General features: G+C 39.7%; 1 long non-coding RNA gene across 1 annotated transcript; it reads right to left on the bottom strand.

Annotated features, from left to right (window-relative positions):
• Positions 1-9: 9 nt before the first annotated feature.
• On the bottom strand, positions 10-3,558 carry LOC135529592 (uncharacterized). The gene is made up of 8 exons (XR_010453735.1): positions 3,493-3,558; positions 2,463-2,597; positions 2,031-2,156; positions 1,341-1,808; positions 1,172-1,246; positions 754-809; positions 539-594; positions 10-292 (listed from the first exon to the last, which is right to left on the bottom strand). It is a non-coding gene; the product is annotated as an uncharacterized LOC135529592 (long non-coding RNA).
• Between the last annotated feature and the right edge of the window lie 3,708 nt (positions 3,559-7,266).

The following is a 7,266-nucleotide window of genomic DNA, read 5'->3' as shown; positions in this document are numbered from 1 at the left end:
TTGATTTGTATCAAGAATGGTCCACCACCCAAAAGACATACAGCCAACTTGACACAAATGTGGGAGCCATTGGAGTCAACATGGGCCAGCATCCCTGTGAATGTTTTGTACTCTCAGTACATTAATAGTATTGGTACCGTGTTCTTGCCGTAACCTGTAAAGCTGGAGCAGCCTGCGAGGCTGGGGGTGTAGGTGATGCCGTTGTCTGAACACACAGGGTCCCACTTCCCAGCCAAGCAGGAGCAGTCTCTGTTACACTCTGACAACAGGCTGCCATCGTACACCAGGGGACCTGGGGAACAGAGAAAATGGCTGGTAATAATGATGTTTAAATAATTGTTGCTGAACTATCATTGACACAGGCAGTGACAAAACAGCCAGGAATCCTGGCTCAGTAACAACCATACTGTATATTCCCACAAGAGGGAGCCCCGGCACAAGCCCATGTGTGTTTTGTTCAAACTCTCCCTCATATTCCACTGATCAAAACTTTTGTTTTTATCAACCCACCAACCAACCAATCAGATGTCATATTTACCCGTTATAGGACAGGGTCAGACCAGCCACCTGAACGTTGTCACACTTAGTGCCAGACTGCAGAGGGAGGAGGAGGTAGGCCATGAAGGAGATGACGAAAGACATCTGGGATCCAGACACAATGCCAAGCTTATACCTCTTCATCAGTAGACCTCCCAGGAATATCCCCACTGCACCCACAGGCAGGTTCAACTCAACTGGAAAAGTTATACTCACACATCTTTAGTGCTACCAGTGTGCTGGAGTTTCATTTCCACTCATGTTCAACAAACCTACAGGGGATGGGAGAGAATGAAACAAGTGTATTTAATTCCATTCAACATCAGTACTGACAGGAGGGAACATTTCAGTTGGAGCATGTCCAGGTTTCTATGGATTCGTTGAGACAGGCAGCCCAATTCAGTCATTTTTTTTGAGTATTTGGTATTTTGACCAATCAGATACTCCCCGAAAAAGAGCTGATACGAAAATATCTAATGTGATTGGTCAAAAGACCAATTAGTGGAAAAAATATCATAATTGGGCTGCATGTCTAATCGCATCCCTTGTCTCTCTGTCTCTGACCCAAACTTCAGTCCTTGAATCGATTACAGAGGGCTGAAAAGGATTACGATCAAGAATTGTTACCCCCTACCCGATGTCCGCCGCCTCGGAGTTGGCACTAAGAATCCAATTCTTCACCAAACTGGACCTCCGCAACGCTTAAAATCTGGAGAGAATCAGGGAGATGAGAGGAAAATGTCCTTTAACACCCCTAGTGGTCAATGAGTATTTAACCATGACCTTTGGAATATTGAACTCACCAGCAGTCTTTCAGGCATTGATCAATGATACTCTTAGGGATATGTTGAACCGGTTCGTCTTTGTTCACCTCGACGACATCCCGATCTTCTCCAAAACCCCCTCCGGAACATTTACGGCCCTGTCCCACCTCACTCAAGCAGGTTTTTGCAGGAATCCCGAGGCTGACAGGGCATTCATAGAGCTCAAGGGACGTTTCACCTCCGAACCCATCCTCGTTCATCCTGATCCTACTCGTCCCTTTGTGGTAAGAGGTGGACGCCCCGGACACCGGAGCTGGTGTGGTCCTTTCACAGTGGAACAAGGAGGACAAGAAACTGCACCCATGCTCCTTTCACTCCAAGCAGGTCTCGCCAGCGGAAGGCAACTACGATGTATACAACTGGGAGCTTTTGGCAGTTAAGTGGGCCCTTGAGCAGTGGAGACACTGGTTGGAACCACTGCTTCATCTTCTGGTCTCTTCTCTGCACCTGGGTCCAACCTTACCACTTCAGTTATAGCATCTCTTAATCCCTTCTCTTAACATGTATGGCCCCAAAACATAATCAAGCAGCTGACCAATTACGCAAGACTTTAGTTCGAAGTTACCTGAGATTAATCAAAAACTGGATACATTTCTTTATTTCTAAAGTGAAACTATCCTCCGCATTGGAGTACCACTACAAGTACAAGTTTAATTTCAGTTGTTTTACCATCCCATGAAGAAGTGTGGCAGGCCTGTGAGGAAGGATCCTACAGCCATGAGAAACAGCCCATAGCAATGAGCCTGGGCAGCTTCGCCCCCAAATGGCTGACCACCGCCAGGAACAGCAGGTTACCTGCAAGAAACCACAACACTACAGTAGTCAGGAATCGCAAATTATAAACAGTTATTTTTTAAACTAAAAATAGCGTATCAGTTTGGATACCAGGCTGCAACAACACAGCATCAAATAAAACAATGTTAGAGGTTGACAGTAGAGTCATGGACAAACGTCAGTCAATCAATTAATAGGAACAACTATAAAACTGGACAGTATTGAGAGCAGACTCTGATTGAACCACAAGAAAAATCGATCATACTGTAGTCTGTATCTGGTTTTTACTATATGAATTCTCAAGCAACTCAATGTTATTGTTGATACCCATCTCAAAGCTGCCGTCTATGAGTCCGATGAGAGAGCTGGACAGGTCAAAGTGTTTCTCTGAGTGATGGCACTCTTCATGTAGGTCCCTGACAGAGCTTTGGTGAAGGAGGCGAACAACAGGGCCACGATGAACTGCTGACAAACACAAGAGAGAGAACATTAGTGTGTGTTTGTCCGTGTGTATGTGCATGCGTTGATGTGTGTGCAGACAGAGTACATGTGTAGCTGAGGTGGCCTGCAATAGTAAAAAGAACGGACACAAATTTAGTCTGCAAAGTTCTGGCGCTTTCTTTATTCTGAAGAATGTTTTTTTTCTCTTGTTCAATTGTCTATTTTCTTGTTAGTACTTTGAAAATATTCACATCAAACACGTGCACAATTTAAATAACACAACATGAATGCACTTTACCTAAAGCAGAATTCAAAAATGTTCCACAAATAACCCTGTCTTAGTGTATGGTTTCACATGAAAACCACAATGTATTTCACATTCATACAATAGAAACACCTATATATGAAACCATAAATAACTGAATGTTTCTCTATATACCGCTACCTCTATAGAAAAGTGACAACAATTACATTCAGCTTTAAGATAGTGGCACCTCCAGAAAATCGTCTCTCTCTCACTGTATGCACTAAAAGTCCACCAGACTGAGCGTGCTCGGCCACTTTACCAGCTAGTGAGCACAATTTTACACAAAACAACCAATAACATCTAAAACCAACTCAGAAATCCCTAACAAACGGATTCTTGATTAAAAAAAAATATCCTAGACAAAATCCAGTACAAGTAAGCTACTGAGTAAACATAGTCTCTGTGACTCGTAAATGTTTGTTTTTTTACCTCAGCTAGCATCAAGCTAACATATACTCTCACTCAATGTAAATCACCTTCTCCTCACTCAGTTCGACACAAAGCCAAAACAAAACCTTTCCTAACGTGATAATATCCGGACAAAGTTGTTAAATAGCATGTTATTACATATTGTGTATATATTTGAACGTTTGAAGTTCTGTTACATACCCGTAATAGTAAAAGAACAGACACAGTTTACCTCTGTAAAGTTCTGGTCCTTATTCTGCAGAATGGTGAGCGCTTTGCCATAACTTGCTGTTTCTCCTGCTACAACAGTGCAACAGCGCCATCTATTGGCCCGATGGACTGCTGACGCGAAAGTATGTAGAAAATACCATTCATATTCATTGGGACAAATACATAAACAATTAGGGGGGGAATAAATAATAAAAGTGTGTCTGTTTTTAGTGACTTTGTTTTCAACCCATTACACATGCACAATCAGACATGTGCATTTAAAACATTAGTAAGATCCTTGAGTGTGGAATTGCAGGGCGTTTAGGCAAAAAACACATTAATTTCACATGTGAACACGGGAAGTGTTCCAAAAACATGTTTTCATGTCATCTTATGTGAAGATAATGTGATAACATGTAAAGCAACATGTGATTACATTAAACTACACATGTGAAAATGTGATCACGTTGTGTTCCAAAACATGTTTTCACATAAAATGTCAATTGAAATTATGTGGTTTTTCTGTAAGGGCAGGAATATAAGATGCATTTTGATGTTATGTTTGATGTTACATGATCTTGAAAATGCAATGTTCTTTGAGGTTCTTCCATGTTCCTTTCCATGTATTTTCCATTTTACTTTCCCTCAGTCCTTTTCACTTTCCTTGGCAAAACAAGCTCTGTCCCCGTCAATACTTATTCAGGTTCTGATGGATTTTAAACCATTCAACAAACAGTTTTATAATGAAGAGTAGACCCAACTAAACATACTTTATTCTTTACACACACACATTGAAGGGAAAAAATCTCACATTTGGACTCATCAGACCAAAGGACAGATTTCCACCAGTCTAACGGTCCATTGCTCGTGTTTCTTGGCCCAAGCAAGTCTCTTCTTATTATTGGTGTCCGTCCTTTAGTAGTGGTTTCAATGGAACAATTCGACCATGAAGGCCTGATTCACGCAGTCTCCTTCTGAACAGTGCATGTTGACATGTGTGTGTTTCTTGAACTCTGTGAAGCATTTATTTGGGCTCCAATCTGAGGTGCAGTTACCTCTACTGAACTTATCCTCTGCAGCAATGGTAACTCTGGGTCTTCCTCATGAGAGCCAGTTTCATCGTAGCGCTTCATGGTTTTTGCGACTTCACGAGAGGAAACTTTAAAAGTTCTTGAATATTTCCGTTTTGACTGACATTCTTGTCTTAAGTAACGATGGACTTGTTTCTCTTTGCTTATTTGAGCTGTTCTTGGCATAATATGGACTTGGTCTTTTACCAAATAGGGCTATCTTCTGTACACCATGCCTACCTTGTCACAAAACAACCTATTGGTTGTTTCCAGGTATTCCAGGTGACTACCTCATGAAAAGGTTTGAGAGAATGCCAAGAGTGTGCAAAGTGGTCAAGGAAAAGGATGGCTACTTCGAAGATTCTCAAATATAAAATATATTTGGATTTGTTTAACACTTTTTGCTTACTACATGATTACAATTGTGCTATTTCATAGTTTTGATGTCTTCACTATTATTCTAAAATGTAAAAAAAATAAAAAATAAAGAAAAACCCTTAAATGAGTAGGTGTCTCCAGACTTTTGACAGGTACTGTAAATATTGTGATATTGCAAATATGGTACAATCCAATGGTGCAAAGCTTTTGGAGACTTACCCAACTGACTCACAGCTTTAATCGCTGCCAAAGGTAATTCTAACATGTATTGTGAATACTTATGTAAATTAGATATTTCTGTATTTCATTTTCAATACATTTGAGAAAAAATGAAGAACATGATTTCACTTTGTCATTATGGGTTATTGTCTGCAGCTGGGTGAGATGATAAAAAAATATATATATTTTTATCCATTTGGAATTCAGGCTGTAAGAAAACAAAATGAGGAAAAAGTTAAGGGGTATGAACACTTTCTGAAGGCACTGTATATCAGCAAGAAAGTGATAAATGAGCGACTCAAGGGGGTCATTTATACATTGCCTTGTTTAAAAAAATAGCTATCATGCTGTAATCGGTATAGTTTCTCAGACCAAATCTTAATTCTGGTATAAACAAAGCAATCTGATCATACTCCAGTAAAATACACGCTACAGGGAATGCAAAAAAATGTGCTTCTGCAAAGAACATATACATTGTCCAATCAACATCCACACATTGATTTATTTCTTCGGGTCTTTATTCAAACACAAACACACTTGGAATAAAATGCTCTTTCAGTGTCTTGTTGAGTTAGTAAATAAAAACTATTTTAGCTGTTCACTCACAAGGGTTTCAAGTATTTTCACCAGGGGTGACAGCTTTGAGATTGGCCTATAATTATTTAAAAGAGTTGGATCTCTCCCTTTTAAAAGTGGTAGGACAAATGCTGATTTCCAGATCTTTGGAATTTCACTACATTCCAGGGTTAGATTGAACAGATATGAAAGTGGTTCAGCTATGAAATCAGCTGGTAATTCATTAACATTACTGTTACCAGACATAGACGTAATAGCCTTCCAAAACTTTCTAGGGTCATTCAGGTTATCAGTGGTAACAGACATAAAATATTCAGACTTGGTCTTCCTGAGAAGAAAGAGAACACTTGTTTCGTAACTGCCTAAAAATAAGCCAATCAGCAACAGAACATGATTTCCTTGCTTTAGCCCAGGCTTGATTACGGTTGTGAATAATACAAGACAGCTCAGAAGAAAACCATGGAGTAACCCGCCCTTTAACCCTGAACCTGAGGAATGGGGCATGTTTGTTTACTATTTGGTAAAAAAACATTGTGGAAGAATTTCCAGGCAGTTTTCACATCAGGGATAAACTCAATCTGCTCCAGTCAAAATAAAACAAATCATGAAAGAAAGCCTGCTCATTAAACACTTCAAATTTCTCTTACGAATAAACCGTGGGTTTGTTTTAGGAACCTTAGTATTTCTAACAGCAACAACAGCACAATGGTCACTTAAATCATTACAAAAAACACCAACCGCAGAATATTTATGTGGAACATTTGTCAATATCAAATAAATCAGGGTAGATTGATCTGGGCATTTAAGATTTGGGCGAGTGGGTGAGTTAATCAACTGGGTAAGATTCATAGAATTACAAAACATGTTTAAATCATCAGACACAGGCTTTAACCAACACCAGTTGAGATCACCAATCAAGATAATTTCACTGTAAAGAAGTTTAGACATAAGGTGACTCAAAGAAGAAAATGCATCACCAAGAGCACTGGGGGTCTATAATAGTTATAGAGAGTTATAGAGAGACCCTTGAAACCTCAATATTCAAAGCAAGACATTCCAACTGTTAACATATAGTTTCAGACTTTGCACACTTACAGGAAATGTCTGTTTTTACATATATAGCCACACCCCCAACTTTCTTAACCGGATCAGTGCGATAAACGTTGTAACCACAAAAACAGATTTGCTGAGCCAGGTTTCAGAAAACACAGTTACATCAGCATCAGTTGATTTCGCCCAAATCCTAACCCCATTAATTTTTGACAACAGGCTGCGTACATTTAATAAAAAAATACCAAAACCAGATATTGATTTAAAATCAGAGGGGGTTTGGAGACATTGCATATCAGGGCCAGGGTTAGGTTGCACGTTACCTGATATCAACAAAAGAAGAATAACTAGGCACCTCGGTTTAATAACCTTGCACGGCTTCTCTTTTTAAGAGACCTACTGCAAGCGAATTCTACAAGTGAGTTTCCAGACAATACAAAACAGTCATTTAAAACCATTAGACCTTGGTAGT

The sequence above is a fragment of the Oncorhynchus masou genome, unplaced genomic scaffold (genome assembly GCF_036934945.1).
Source record: "Oncorhynchus masou masou isolate Uvic2021 unplaced genomic scaffold, UVic_Omas_1.1 unplaced_scaffold_1189, whole genome shotgun sequence".
Classification (NCBI taxonomy): Eukaryota; Metazoa; Chordata; class Actinopteri; order Salmoniformes; family Salmonidae; genus Oncorhynchus; species Oncorhynchus masou.
Note: the sequence above shows the minus strand (reverse complement) of the source record. Positions and strands in the feature narration are given on the sequence as shown.